This window comes from Pristis pectinata, chromosome 18 (assembly GCF_009764475.1).
Source record: "Pristis pectinata isolate sPriPec2 chromosome 18, sPriPec2.1.pri, whole genome shotgun sequence".
Taxonomy (NCBI): Eukaryota; Metazoa; Chordata; class Chondrichthyes; order Rhinopristiformes; family Pristidae; genus Pristis; species Pristis pectinata.
Window position 1 is genome coordinate 6,817,072 of NC_067422.1, and position 14,178 is coordinate 6,831,249.

A 14,178-nucleotide genomic window follows, 5' to 3' on the forward strand; every position below is an offset into this window, starting at 1 on the left:
ACTCAAGGACAGCTTCTATCCTCTAGACTCTTGAATGGGCCTCTTATATGATAAAGGTGAACTCTTGATGTCTCCATCTACCTCGTTGTGGCCCTTGCACTTTATTTGTCTACCTGCACTGCACTTTCTCTGTAACTGTAACTTTATATTATGCATTGTTTTATTTCCCTTTCGAACTACCTCAATGGGCTTATGTATGGAATGACCTGTCTGGAAAGCACACAAACAAAAGTTTTTCACTGTCTCTCAGTACATGTGACAATAATAAACCAATTACCTGCAGCTGATGCTGGGTTGTCAATGAATACACTGTAGAAGTGTCGGTTGGAATGGCTGGTTTGGCGCTGTAGGTTCAGCGTTGTGGCACCAGTTTCCAAATGTTCCTGCAGCTTTAGCAAGCTCATACGTGTCCTCGCCTGTGACCTCCACCCCAGTAGTCCTAAATGGAGTGATCTGTTCCTCCATCCCACTCCCATCCTGCTACCACACCCCCACCTCACCCTCCAATCCCTAGCACACCACCCATTCCGCTCTCCTGGTTCCTGGACCCCGCTCCCCTGCTTCAAGGCCCACTGAAGAGATTGGCCCCTCCCACTGCAGTGTTAAACCAAGACCCTGTCTGTTGGATGTAAATATACCTCAGAGCGGCAATGGGGAGGAGAGGGGAGGTGTTCTGGCCAATAGTTACCCTCAGCCAGTGGGAATGAAAGGGATTATCTGGACATTATTGCAATTCTGCTCAAGGGAGCTTGATGTGGACAAACTCTCTGCCGATCGGACGACAGCTTCAGAAAGTATTTCAATGCCTGTAAACGCGCTGGGGTGTATCAAAATGTGTTCCAAAAATGCAAGGCATTTAAATTATTTTAAGTGATAATCAGCCTGGCAGGCTTGAGTTCACCTGGACATGTCCCAATAACCTGGCTGATTACATCTCAATCCAGGACCAACACTGACCCAGCCCTGTGATCTTAGACTTTGATTTGGGTGTTTTTTAGTCAAGCCACCAAGCAACATCAGGTGGAAGTGGCCAATTAACGGGAGGGTGTGGGTTGGAGTTGAACTTGGGGACCTTCAGCAGTGGCCCTGGTCCGAACAGTCCAACTGTTGTACCTCCTAACCAAAGCTTTTCACACAGAGGGTAGTGGGTGTATGGAACAAGTTGCCAGAGGAAGTGGTAGAGGTGGGTACATAGAACCGTAGAACACTACAGCACAGAAAACAGGCCATTCGGCCCTTCTAGTCTGTGCTGAAACTTTATTCCGCTAGTCCCATTGACCTGCACCCAGTCCATAACCCTCCAGACCTCTCTTGTCCATGTATCTATCCAATTTATTCTTAAAACTCAAGAGTGAGCCCGCATTTACCACGTTAGATGGCAGCTCGTTCCACACTCCCACCACTCTCTGAGTGAAGAAGTTCCCACTAAACCTTTCCCCTTTCACCCTAAAGCCATGTCCTCTCATACTTATCTCTCCTAATCTAGGTGAAAAGAACCTACTCGCATTAACTCTGTCTATGCTCCTCATAATTTTGTAAACCTCTATCAAATCTCCCCTCATTCTTCTACAATTATAGTGTTTAAAAGACACTTGGACAGGTACACGGATAGGAAAGGTTTAGAGGGAGAAGGTCCAAATGGGACCAGCTCAGGTGAGCACCTTTGGTCAGCATGGACAAGTTGGGCCGAAGGGCCTGTTTCCGGGCCGTATGGCTCTATGACTATGATCCCCATTTCAGTGCAAAATCCGCCTTGGGGATTCTGCAATGGGAGGAAGGAGGTGGAGAGAACGATCCACAAGCAACAGCTCCTTGAAGTCCAACCAGGGGAGCAATCAGAGGTGTTGGTGTACAGCTCAGGGGTGTAGCAAAGGGCATGGAGTGAGGGCTTGTCTGCACATCGCAACAGGGACTCTGTGTCAAATACATCCCATTGCCTGGAAAGGCAAGTGGAAGGTCTCAAGGTTGGGAAGGACACAAGGAGGTTACAACTCCGGCTGCCTGCTGGAGTACACTTCACCAGCATCGGACACTCTCCACTGTTCCGAGCTTCGGCGTGCCCATCGAGGCAGTGTGTATAGGCAGACAATTCAACTGTGGTAGGGGCATCAGCCTTCACCCAATGGGCACTCTTTTACACCCAGGGGTCTGCTGTGATGTATTATATTAAAGTGCCATCTTAAAGCTGTAGTTGCAATTTTGAGTGGAATTTTAATAGAGGACTGGTTCAGATGGGGCATTTGCAGGAAGGGTGTTCTCCTTAGCAGATAGCTCAAGGACCATGGAGTAAAATTGTGGCCAAAGGATACAAGGGTAATGTGAGGGATGAAATATTCTACAGAGGATAGTTAAGGTCTGGAGGTGACTGCCTGTAGGGGAGATGGAATCAGAGTCAATCAGTGCCTTCAACAGGGCGTCGGATAGACGGTTGTGAGAGAAGCTTTGGGGAATGGGACTGGTAGGTTTGCTCTACTATGAGCCAGCATTGACTCAATGGGCTGAATGTCCTCATTCAGTCCAAATCCCTTTCCAGCCACTATATGACCTCCGTGGTTTTCATAGGAACTAGCTGAAGAAAAACACACAGGACCGCGTCAGTGGTGACCCTGGAACTATAGGCGAGTTCAGTAGAAAGTGAACCAGATGCCACTTCACTTGCGGACGAGGAGAGCCGTTCTGTTGCCCTGGTCGCCCAGTGCCAGTCGATCCATCATTTAAAATGCTTCACGGTCCGACATTTATATAGTGCTTTTCTTCACAACCTCACGACTTCCCGACGGTGTCACAGCCAATGAAGTACTGTCAAAGGGAAGCCACTTGCAAAATTAGTGCACGGCAAGCTCCCACAGGGTAATTCTAATCCAGTAGTCTAACATTTTGAAACATTGAGTGAGGGAAGGAGATCGTGAAGGGAAACCCCCTGCTCTTCTCTGAAGTAGTGTGTGGGACCTTCGACGTCTACCTGACAGTCAACAGGGCCTTGGTTTAATGTCTCAGCCAGTCTGACAGTGCACACGCCCCCAGTACTTGACCACAGAGAAAAGGGCATGCTGGGAGGGTTGCAGCCTGTCATAACGATAGCTCCCCCTCTCATCCAAGCCTTGAACCTTGACCCAAGCCGCTGTTTAGTTTCATGCTCTTTTCTTTCCCACTGTTTGTGTCTTTGCAGCTTCCTTGCTCTGTGGGCCAGAGGTTGTGGCTTTCCAGCATTGCTGTCAAGCCTCTGGTCATTGCCCTTAGCTCTGCTCTTGTATGTGTGAAGTGATACACTTTGGAAGATCGAATTTGAAGGCAGAATACAAGGTTAATGGCAGGACTCAGCAGCGTGGAGGAACAGAGGGATCTCAGGGGCCACGTCCATAGGTCCCTCAAAGTTGCTGCACAGGTCGATAGAGTTGTTAAGGCGGCGTATGGTGTGTTGGCCTTCATGAGTCGGGGTATTGAGTTCAAAAGCCACGAGGTGATGTTGCAGCTCTGTAGAACTCTGGTTAGACAACACTTGGAGTATTGTGTTCAGCTCTGGTCGCCTCATTATAGGAAGGATGTGGGAGCTTTAGAGAGGGTGCAGAGGAGATTTACCAGGATGCTGCCTGGATTGGAGAGCGTGTCTTATGAGGATCGGTTGCGTGAGCTCGGGCTTTTCTCTTTGGAGAGAAGGAGGATGAGAGGTGACTTGATAGAGGTGCACAAGATGATAAGAGGCTTAGGTCGAGTGGACAGTCAGAGACTTTATCCCATGGCAAAAATGGCTAACACGAGGGGGCATAATTTTAAGGTGATTGGAGGAAGGTCAGAGCAAAGTTTTTTTTACACAGAGAGTGGTGGGTGCGTGGAACGCACTGCCGGCAGAGGTTGTGGGGGCGGATACATTAGGGACATTTAAGAGACTCTTAGATAGACACATGAATGATAGTGAAATAGAGGGCTACGTGCGAGGGAAGGGTTATATAGATCTTAGAGCAGGATAAAATATCGGCACAACATCGTGAGCCAAAGGGCCTGTACTGTGCTGTAATGTTCTATGTTGTATGACAGGAAATGGGAGTAAAGTTTACCGGACTGGACTGAGGAAACATTTGACATGAAGCAGACGGTACAATAAAACATGCTGGAGCATGGGATGGGCATTGTCTCAGAAGACGCAAGAGCAGTACGTTCTATACTCCAGGCAGGGTGGAACACGTTCCATAACTGGACCACAGGAGGCTGTACACTGGATAACTATGAGCTGTGGAGTATTCTGTACATCATCTACAGGCTGCAGGATAGGGGAAAGCACCCACGTACACAAACGTGTAGGTTCAAGCACGTTCAGTCCTGGAGTTAATACAAGATGGAGCTTGTTACCTCCAGGACAATGCAGCAAGCTGTCTGATAAAACACTGTACATGATCCCAGGTTTAAACACAAATACTTTGGGTCCCTCTACTGTGGCCAACATTAGCAGCCAACCTCGAGAGGACTGTGGTACATCTTTAGCCAAAGACCAGCGGTTTGATGTAACAAAGGGCTCACACTTCCTGGATGTGCCATCGAGAGGCGACTAATTGTGTGATGGTTGCTAGGCATGGAGTCATGCCTTAGTGACAGGCCACATCTCGAGAAGCATACCAACGATGCTAGAAAGGTTATCCAGCCCAGAGCGACCGTTTGTGATTGCAATTTGGTTCAGGGGATAAGCTATTTCACCAGATTATTCTCACTCGTACTCCAGAAATGGATGTGCAGGTAGATTCACTGGCCACTGTAAGTTGTAAGTGACCAAAAGAACCAATGGGGAGTTGATCAGCAGGTATGAGAAAGGAATAAGCTGCCAGGGTAACAAGGAGGGGGGAATGGGGCAAGAAGAACAGAAGAAAATAGGAGGAGGAGGCCACTCAGCCCTTCAAGTCTGCCCCACCATTCAATGTGACCCTGGCTGATGCACGCTGGCTTCAACCCCTCTTCTGTGTCAGTTCTCCATAACTCTCAATTCCTCGATCCTTCAAATATTCATCCACCTGCACCTTAAATATACTTAATGATCTGTCCTCCACCACTCTTGGGGGCAGACGATTCCATGGAACTGATGGGGTCGTTCTTCGGGGAGCTGGCATGCATCTGATGGGCTGAATGGTCTCCTTCTCTGTTGTAATAAGAAATAAAATACCCTAGTGGGAACCACACAAGCAGAGTGGAGTCAAAACCGTGGACAGCCATCTCCCAGAACCCAAACTACTGGTGGTGATCGGGGGTAAATGTTGAGCAGGAGCCCAGCTACGTCTCCCCTGCCCCTGTCTGTAAGGGTGCCCTGGCATCCTGTAGACCCACCTGATGGGGACCCTGGCATCGTTAACAATGCAGCAGTCCCTCAGTACCACACCAGTTCACTGGAACCCGGTGGGGGGGTGTCACAGGCTCTCCAAGATCAGAGAGCAACAGCCAACGAGGGATCTTAATTTTCACACTCGACTGAGAGTTGCAGATGAGTTTCTTGAGTGAATCCAGGACAGTTCTCCAAAACAACATGATCTAAAACTGACAAGGGATTAAGTAATGAGTAACGAGCCAGAATGAATTAATTATCAGGCGGCAAAGGAGCATCTGGCGAACAGGGAGCAGGACACGATGCAGTCTGCCATTAAGGTCAAGAAGAAGAAAGATCAGATGCAAACTGAAGCCTTGAGGTTAAGCAAAGCTGACTTTGAAGGAATGAAGTGCAAGCTGAGCACGTTAATTGGGACGCGCTGTTAACAAGTAAACTACAGTGAAATAAACAGGGGGGAAAATCGCGAGAGGTGTTCCAAAGAAGGTTTTGCCTCAATGCAAACATCTCCATAAAAAGCAACATCAGGGGGAGTTCACAGTGAAAGACTAATGCACTATACAAACAGGGTTCGTCCAAAGGGCCAGGAGAAGAACAGGAATAAAGTGGCACAAGGAATTATTAAGAGCTGCAACAGAACAATAACAGAAGCAAAATAAAGGAGCATTAGTGAATGCTCCTAATGTTCAAAGAGGAAGGAAGTGGCAGAGAGAGGCAGCTGGGTCCTTTAGAGACAGAACTGAGTGATAAAACTAACAGGGCATGGGAGATTCTCTGTGCACATAGGGGAAGAGAATGCAATAATTCGAAATGAATCAAAGGGACTCATGTGAGGAACAAACCTTACTCTGTAAGTACGATCAGCTGCCAGCGACTGAAGTGCTCCCAATTACAGAGGAACTTAGGCACCTGAAAGGGTTCTCCACATGGCAGAATCCCACAGGTTGTATTGGATCACCGCCGATGCTTTCAGACTCGGGACCATCACCAAGGTCACCGGCTGCAATCTGCGATAGGACCAAAGAGGGAAAGCTCAGATTTAAACCCAAGGTGCACCTTGAACCATTTGGGAATGGGCCCAGCTAAGACAGAGTTAAGGCTACACAAGTGGAACCTGCCACAAAGCTCAACCTGCGATCGTGGAAATGAATTCTCTTCCTCAAAGCTCCTTCAGCAGTGGGACAACCTGAAGCATTGAATGGATCCACAACCTCAAACAATCCTCACCTGTGGATCAAGATGACAACTCACTGGGGTCAACACAAGCTGAAACAATAATGGGACTTAAATTGCCAGGACACACCTGGCTCTGAAAATGAAGGAGATACGAAAATTGTCAAACATTGCTGTAATCTTTCAAGGTTGACCTGATTGGGGAATTTGCCATAAAGTGGAAAGACACAGTTGCTGCTCTTATAGAAGAGTGAAAGGAAGAAATCTGAAGACAACTAAGCTGACGGGGTAGTGCCAGGGAGCGAGGTAGCTTCTTTAATTTATCCAGAGACCAAGTAACGGAGAGCAATGGAAACGAGAGCCGAGTAGAGAGAGCCAGAGAAACAAAGGACTGCAGATGCTGGAATCTGGATGTAAAAACAAGACGCTGGAGGAGCTCAGCAGACCAGGCAGCATCCGTGGGGAAATTTGCTTCCAAGATGGCGCCAGAGTGTGGTGACTCATTGCAAGCTGCTCTCTGCAGATCTACTCATTACTTCAACTATAATTGTTCTACTCTTTTAAGTTTAAATTCTATGTCACTAAGTATCACTAATAATGTTCTTTTAAATCTTCTTACAGGACTGGCAATCTTCCGACCTCCAGGAACGACTGAGCAACTGACCCGACTCCCGGACCCAGATGGAGTCGACCAGCGAGGCCTAGGACGGGCCCGTCCACGTCGAAGCCTGCGCAGGGTGAAGAGCTGGCCTCACGGAGACCCACCGCCGAGACCCGACTCCCGGACCCCACCGGCACCATAGAAAGCATCCTATCCAGGTGCATCACGGCTTGGTACAGCAACTGCTCTGCCCGGGACCGCCAGAAACTGCAATGAGTTGTGGACACAGCCCAGCATGTCACGGAAACCAGCCTCCCCTCTGTGGACTCCGTGTCTTACCTCTCGCTGCCTTGGGGAAGCAGCCAACATAATCAAAGACCCCACCCACCCGGGTCATTCTCTCTTCTCTCCTCTCCCATCAGGCAGAAGATACAGGAGCCTGAGGGCACGTACCACCAGGCTCAAGGACAGCTTCTATCCCACGGTGATAAGACTATTGACCTTATACAATGAGATGGACTCTTGACCTCACAATCTACCTTGTTGTGACCTTATTGTCTACCTGCACTGCACTTCCTCAGTAGCTGTGACATTTTATTCTGTATTCTGTTACTGTTTTTACCTTGTACTACCTCAGTGCACTGTGTAATGAATTGACCTGTACGATCAGTATACAAGACAAGTTTTTCACTGTACCTCAATACAAGTCACAATAATAAACCAATACCAATACCAGAAACAGACGGTCAACATTTTGGGTCAGGACCCTTCTTCAGGACAGGAGAGAGCCAGCACAGCTTTGTCAAGGAGAAGGCACAGCTGGTGACTGTTCCTGAGAACAAACACACGGTATGCACCAGGTGGCTGGTGAAGATTCCAAATTTTCCCCATAGAGGGTGCAGGTGCCAGGGAAACAGGAGCTTTCAACATTGAGTCTGATCACTTTTACTCACAAAAGGTGCTGAGGGAGTACGGATCAAAAGCAGGGACCTGGAGCAAAATGAAAACAGCTGCAGGAACTCAGCGGGTCAGGCAGTGTCCGCAGAGGCAGAGGGGTAGTCAGTGCTTCAGGCCCAGACCCCGCATCAGGAAGTTGGGGGCGGCAGGGAGCGGGTTGGGGGGACGAGGAGCTGGTCTCTGCGGTGGTCACTTCTTCCCACTCGAGGTCCTCGGCATGGAAGCCAGCCCCAGCCCTGAGTGTGGCCGAATCCCAGGGCACAGACAGGACACATTTTCGGATACAGCTCATCCCAAGGATATTAACGCCTGACTTACAAACACCAGTACATGAGAACAAGCTCCCATTTTATTATTAATGCAAAAGTCTGATGTATGTACACACATTAGTTCCTACCAACGGCAGAACTAGTTCTCTCTCTCTCTCAACTTTTAGTAATCGTTCTTCTATATCAGGCTTCTGTACTTTTGATACCATCTTTTACAACACCGTGGAGGTATGGTTACCACACTGAGTGATTTTTGTGTATTTTCTGACTTCTGTAAAAACGGAACCGTTCGTTACCCAGGGACGACCTGAAGTCCCGTCACAATGCATTTTCTTACGCCACAGGGCTATCCCTCCCCAGAGACCCGTTGCTATGGCAACCAACACACTCAATGGACTGAGTGCGGAAGAGGTAATGAATGTGAAAGGTGCAGAGTGTTGCCCGCAGTCGATCTTTGGCAGCGGGATAAGTTCCGAGTGCCCAGGAGGGAACTCGATATCTCCACGTTCCACCATCCAGTGTGTAAAGCAATACGAACTCTTTACCAGTATTAATACCTAAACAGAAGGTTCATGGTCAGTCCCACAATAGGGATGATATTAAGTTAGAAAGATTCAATTTGTAGCAATTCTAAACACCTTGGTATTGGAATTGGTTTCTTATTGTCACTTGTATCGAGGTGCAGTGAAAAACTTGTCTTGCATACAGTTCATACAGATCAATTCATTACACAGTGCATTGAGGTAGTATAGGGTAAAAATGCTCTGATGATATTCGCCCTCGGCTGAACGTTGTTACACTTTTTTAAAAAATTATTAATGTTTATTTGCTAAAAGCACTACAAAAAGGACAACCAGTGTCAATACACTACATCTAATACAGAAAAGAAGAAACTAAGCAATGACGTACTACAGTAGGTAATGCAGACTAATACTAACGAAACACACACGCAACACTACACCCACTAACACAACACGCAACACTTCAAATAAGAATCGCATTCGTACCGTCCACGACACACGTAATCCCCTGAGGGGCCCACCGAGCACGGAACTCAACCAGGGTGCCCGCGGAGACGGCGTGCTCCTTCTCCAAAGATACCTGCGCGTGCACATAAGCACGGAAGACGGGCAGGCAGGACGATCAGCCGGAACCCTCGGCCGCCCGCCGCCGCGTCCTGTGGATGGCCAGCTTGGCCAGGCCCAGCAGAAGACCCAGCAGGAGATGCTCCGCGCGCCCCGCGCCGCACCGGGTGACCATAAACGTCATTACACTCAACACATCTCCAGCAGCTGCCTCCATCTTCACCCTCCTCTCCTACCCCCCCCACATCGATCCATCTCCCTCTACTCTTTGTATCTGCCTCCGTCCATCACCCACCTGCCTCTGTCTCCCCCACTCCACCCCTCCCCCTCCACTACCTGGCTCGACCTGCCCATCATCCTTCACCCCTCCTCAGTCCTCCAATCACCTCGGGCTCCTGTCTCACCCCTCCCCCTCTCCTCTGTACCCTGGCCGTCTCCCCTCTCCACCCTCAGTCCTGATGCAGGGTTTCGACCTGAAACGTCAACATTCCTTCCCCACAGATGCTGCTCGACCCGCTGAGTTCCTCCAGCAGATTGTGTGTTGCTCCAGATCCCAGCATCTGCAGTCTCGTGTCCTCATGCAAGGATTAATTTTTTGTGTTTGACTCAGAATAGAACATTGGGGCTTCACCGTGGAGTTATTCTGCAACATGTCTCCTATCGGGAAGTCTGGCAAGGATGTCATTACCTCTCAGGTTTCCAATCCTCAAGAGACCCCATGAATCCTACTCATGCACAGCCTGTTAATACGCCTCCTCCTCCCTCCACCCTGCCCTGTGGATGAAGTTCTGGCTTGGAGCCACTTCAGCAGATGATCTCTGAAACACCCACAGGGACCAGGTCCCAGAGGAACACTGCTCATTGCTTCCTTATCAATTGCAGTACATCCCTTGCATTCCTGCTTCCCGTCTCCTACCATGGGACCAATTCCTGAAAACAGGTCAGTTGTATCTTTTCTCGGTGATCTTGTTTGTTTTGGTCAGTGATCCAGACCAGGAGTAGGAGAGAGAGTCCGTGTGGTGTCTGTCCATCGAGATACAGAGGAAGTGAACAATTCGCCTCAACCCTTCCACAGTCCACCCCTTACTCTCACAGGATAGAAGGATTAGAGCGCAGGCCATTCAGCTCACCGTGTCCAGACTGGTCAATCCAGAGCTACATAGCTTAATCTCAAGATCAGATCAGATCAATTTATTGTCACATACACCAGGGTGCAATGAAATTCATTGCTTGCGTGAAGCTCACAGAGTGAACAGTACACATGGTAATGAGTACAACGGTAAATACGGCAAAGACTGCAGAGCAACCTGAAGTGGTGCAAAAAGAAACTCTGAAGTGACAATAACGGAATAACCGAGAGAGGGAGAGATAAGAGTCTGAGAATGTGGCAGCACCGCCGGGAAGGGGGTCTAAAGGAGGGGATAGGTTTAGGGGTCTGGTAGCTGTAGGCAAGCAGGGTGGCAGGTAGCCTTGACTTCCTGCGCTGGGTCTGCAGCTCTCTGTCTACGTACCCAAGCACTGTCTAAATGTTACTTCACTGACGCAGACCACACAGCCCCCATCTCCGTCCGGGGTTCCCCTCAGTCCCAGCTATGTGGGGAGTCTGCATGTTCTCCCTGTGACCGGTGAACCAGCTTCCTCTCCCAACACCCGGCAACCTGCTCCTGCCTCCCACCATCAACCGAAGCAGTTACAAAATCTGACAGGGTTTCACCGCCACCCCCACCCCTCCCCTCCTCTGCTTTCCCCACCCCAGGGGCATTGTAGTCTTCATAATCCCTCTCTCCCTCTACTCAAGGGCCATTGTGCCCTCTATACACCCTCTCCCTGTCCCAGGGGCACTCTACCCTTGGTCCCCCTTTCTCCGTCCCCACCCAAGGATAACCAAGGTACTGAAGAAGGGTCCTGACCTGAAACGTTGACCACCTGCTTTTCTCCACGGATGCTGCCTGGCCTGCTGAGTTCCTCCAGCATTATCGTGTTTTTCATTTCGATTCCAGCATCTGCAATCCTTTGTTTCTCAAGAATCGCTATGCCTTTGATACTCCCTATCTCTCCATCCCAGGGGCAGTATCCTTGATACCCCCTCTCTCCCCTATCCCAGGGGCACTGCATCCTTGATACCCACTTGCCCCAATCCCAGGGGGAATGTGCCTTGATACCCTTTCTCCCTCCCTACCTCAAGAGCACTACAACATTGATCCCTCCTCACTCTCCCCAAATCCCCTCAGTGCAACTGCCTTCTTGGGGTCGCACATTGTGGGGAGAGTGGGGATCGAACCAGGCTCCCGTTGCAGTACCCAGCTCAGTGTTTCACTCTCAACAGCCACCGGGCCAGTCTCCCACGGGGTTGATGCTTCCCACATAACAGAGTAGGACTCCCACTCTGCAATGACTGAATGCTAGTCGATGACTGTGTTAAGCTGTGTGCACTACTCTAATACATTTCAACATTAAGTGCAGCCCCAGAGCCCAAAGCAGTGCATTTATCAAGTAAATCCACTTGTTTGTGACAGGCAAATTCCCTGGCAGAGGAATGGAAGCTGAGGGAAAGTGAGAGCTAAGCTGTGGCTGGGCCTTGTGTTTCTCAGGGGAGTCAGTGCCTGAGCCTCGGGGGGAGGGCACCACCAACACATTCCTTTCAAACCCTTTAAGGAACAGCAGGTAATCAGTGGGCAGATTCAGATTATCGTCACATACACCAGGGTGAAGTGAATGTCCTTGCTCGCATGAAGCTCACAGAGTAAACAGTGTACATGTGATAATAAATACAACATTAAATACAATGATGAGCTTAAAACAGCAGAATGGTGCAAAGATTGTAGTGCAGGCTGAAGTACCATAGAACCATAGAACAGTACAGCACAATACAGGCCCTTCAGCCCATAATGTTGTGCCGACCTCTAAACCTCGCCTAAGACTATCTAACCCCTTCCTCCCACATAGCCCTCTATTTTAAATTCCTCCATATGCTTATCTAACAATCTCTTGAATTTGACCAACGTACCTGCCTCCACCACCACCCCAGGCAGCGCATTCCATGCCCCAACCACTCTCTGGGTAAAAAACCTCCCTCTGGTATCGCCCTTGAACTTCCCACCCATTACTTTAAAGCCATGCCCTCTTGTATTGAGCATTGGTGCCCTGGGAAAGAGGCGCTGGCTGTCCACTCTACCTATTCCTCAATATTTTGTACACCTCTATCATGTCTCTTCTCATCCTCCTTCTTGCTAAAGAGTAAAGCCCTAGCTCCCTTAGTCTCTCCTCATAATGCATACTCTCTAAACCAGCAGCATCCTGGTAAATCTCCTGGTGCAAAAAGAAATGCTAAAGTAACAATAATTGAATAACCGAGAGAGGTCGAATTAAGAGAGGCAGCACTGCCGGGAAGGGGATGTGACAGAGGTGATTGGTTCAGGAGTCTGACAGCAGTGAGGGAGAAGCTGTTCTTGAGTCTGGTTGTCTGGACTTTCAAGCTCCTGTATCTTCTCCCAGAAGGTAGAAGAGAGGAAAGGGAACGGCCAGGGTGGCAGGCATCCTTGGTGATACTGTCAGCCCTTCCTGGGTGAGCAGGTCCCAGGAGGAGGCGGGTGGGATTGTGGGGGATGGAGGTGGTGGGGGAGGAGGGCTGGAGATACTTGATAAAACCGATGGGACTGGGTTCTTTTTCACAAAAGAACAAAAAAAACAGGCAGCCACACCACCCCACCCCCAATTAAAAAAAGTCAAAACAAAAGGAAGGACGAGCCAGGAGTCGAGGATGCAGGGATGAACTGCGGGAGGCTCTTCCCCAGATCTGGTGCAGATTCCAGGGTTCCCCTGCGTCAAAAGGGGGAGGGAGGGGAGGCAGGAGGGAGACTACAGAGTCTTTCGCTGCCACAGCTTGGCAGATGCTCGAAGCATAGACACCTGCAGTAAGGTAGAAATCCCAGCAGACAATTTGTGCACAGCAAACTCCCACAAGCAGCAACATGATGACGAGCTAGTAATCTGCATTATGGGTGGTTGAAGGGTAAGTCTCAGCCAGGATGTCAGGGATAAATTCTGTGCTTCTGCTTTTGCAGGGAAGATGGGGTTCACAAGATACCAGCAACATGTGTGCCCTGGTAGTGCAGCACTCCAAGTTCCCCTCTCGAGGATCACTCGAGTCTCTGTACATAGAACCCGAGACTCAGACTCAAACACAGTGAAAGGAGTGCGTGCTCTCAATGGAGGCACAGCTGACTGAGATGGGAGGGAGAGGTAAAAGGGGGGGGATGGAGGTGAGGGGGGATAGGGAGAGATGGTGGGGGAGAGGAAGGGGTGGGAGAAAGAGGGTTTATCTAGGATCCCGGATTACGAAGGGCTCGGATTCATCCCATATGGTGAGGGCTTGGGCGAGAACTGCCAGAGAAAGAGTCACACAACTGTTACAGAACAGGAGGGAGGCCATTTGGCCCATCAAGCCTCTGCTGGCTCCTGGCAGAGCAATCTGCTTTGGTCACATTCACCTGCTCTTTCCCCACAGCTCAACAAACTATTCTCTCCCAGGGACCTATCCAACGCCCTTCTGAAGGCCCTGACTGACTTGGTTTCCATGACACCCGTGGGCAGGGAGCATCTGATCATCACTGCCCCGAGGGAAATGTTTTTCCTCACCTCCTGATGGTATCTCACACCCAAAAACTTTAAAACCGGGACCACTGGTCAACTTGTCAATGGGAATAGTCTCCCTTTACGTCTCACAGCTAAACCAGTCACCATCACGCCCAGCTCTACTAACTCTCTCATCGACCTTTGCCTCAAGGT

General features: G+C 49.5%; 1 protein-coding gene across 10 annotated transcripts in view; it reads right to left on the minus strand.

Moving 5' to 3' along the window:
• The window catches only part of gcgra (glucagon receptor a), a 103,973-nt gene that overhangs the window by 33,818 nt on the left and 55,977 nt on the right, over positions 1-14,178 (minus strand). For 4 of the 10 annotated variants that reach the window (XM_052032887.1, XM_052032886.1, XM_052032889.1 and 1 more), the window contains exons 2-3: positions 6,153-6,312; positions 2,656-2,799 (exon numbers count right to left, since the gene is read on the minus strand). The exons of 4 other annotated variants lie outside the window; for them this stretch is intronic. The gene's annotated coding sequence lies outside the window, so the exon portion shown is untranslated. Of the gene's footprint in view, positions 1-277; positions 2,634-2,655; positions 2,800-6,152; positions 6,313-14,178 lie in introns of those variants that run through there. 2 more of the 10 variants (XM_052032891.1, XM_052032890.1) reach the window with 2 other exon arrangements.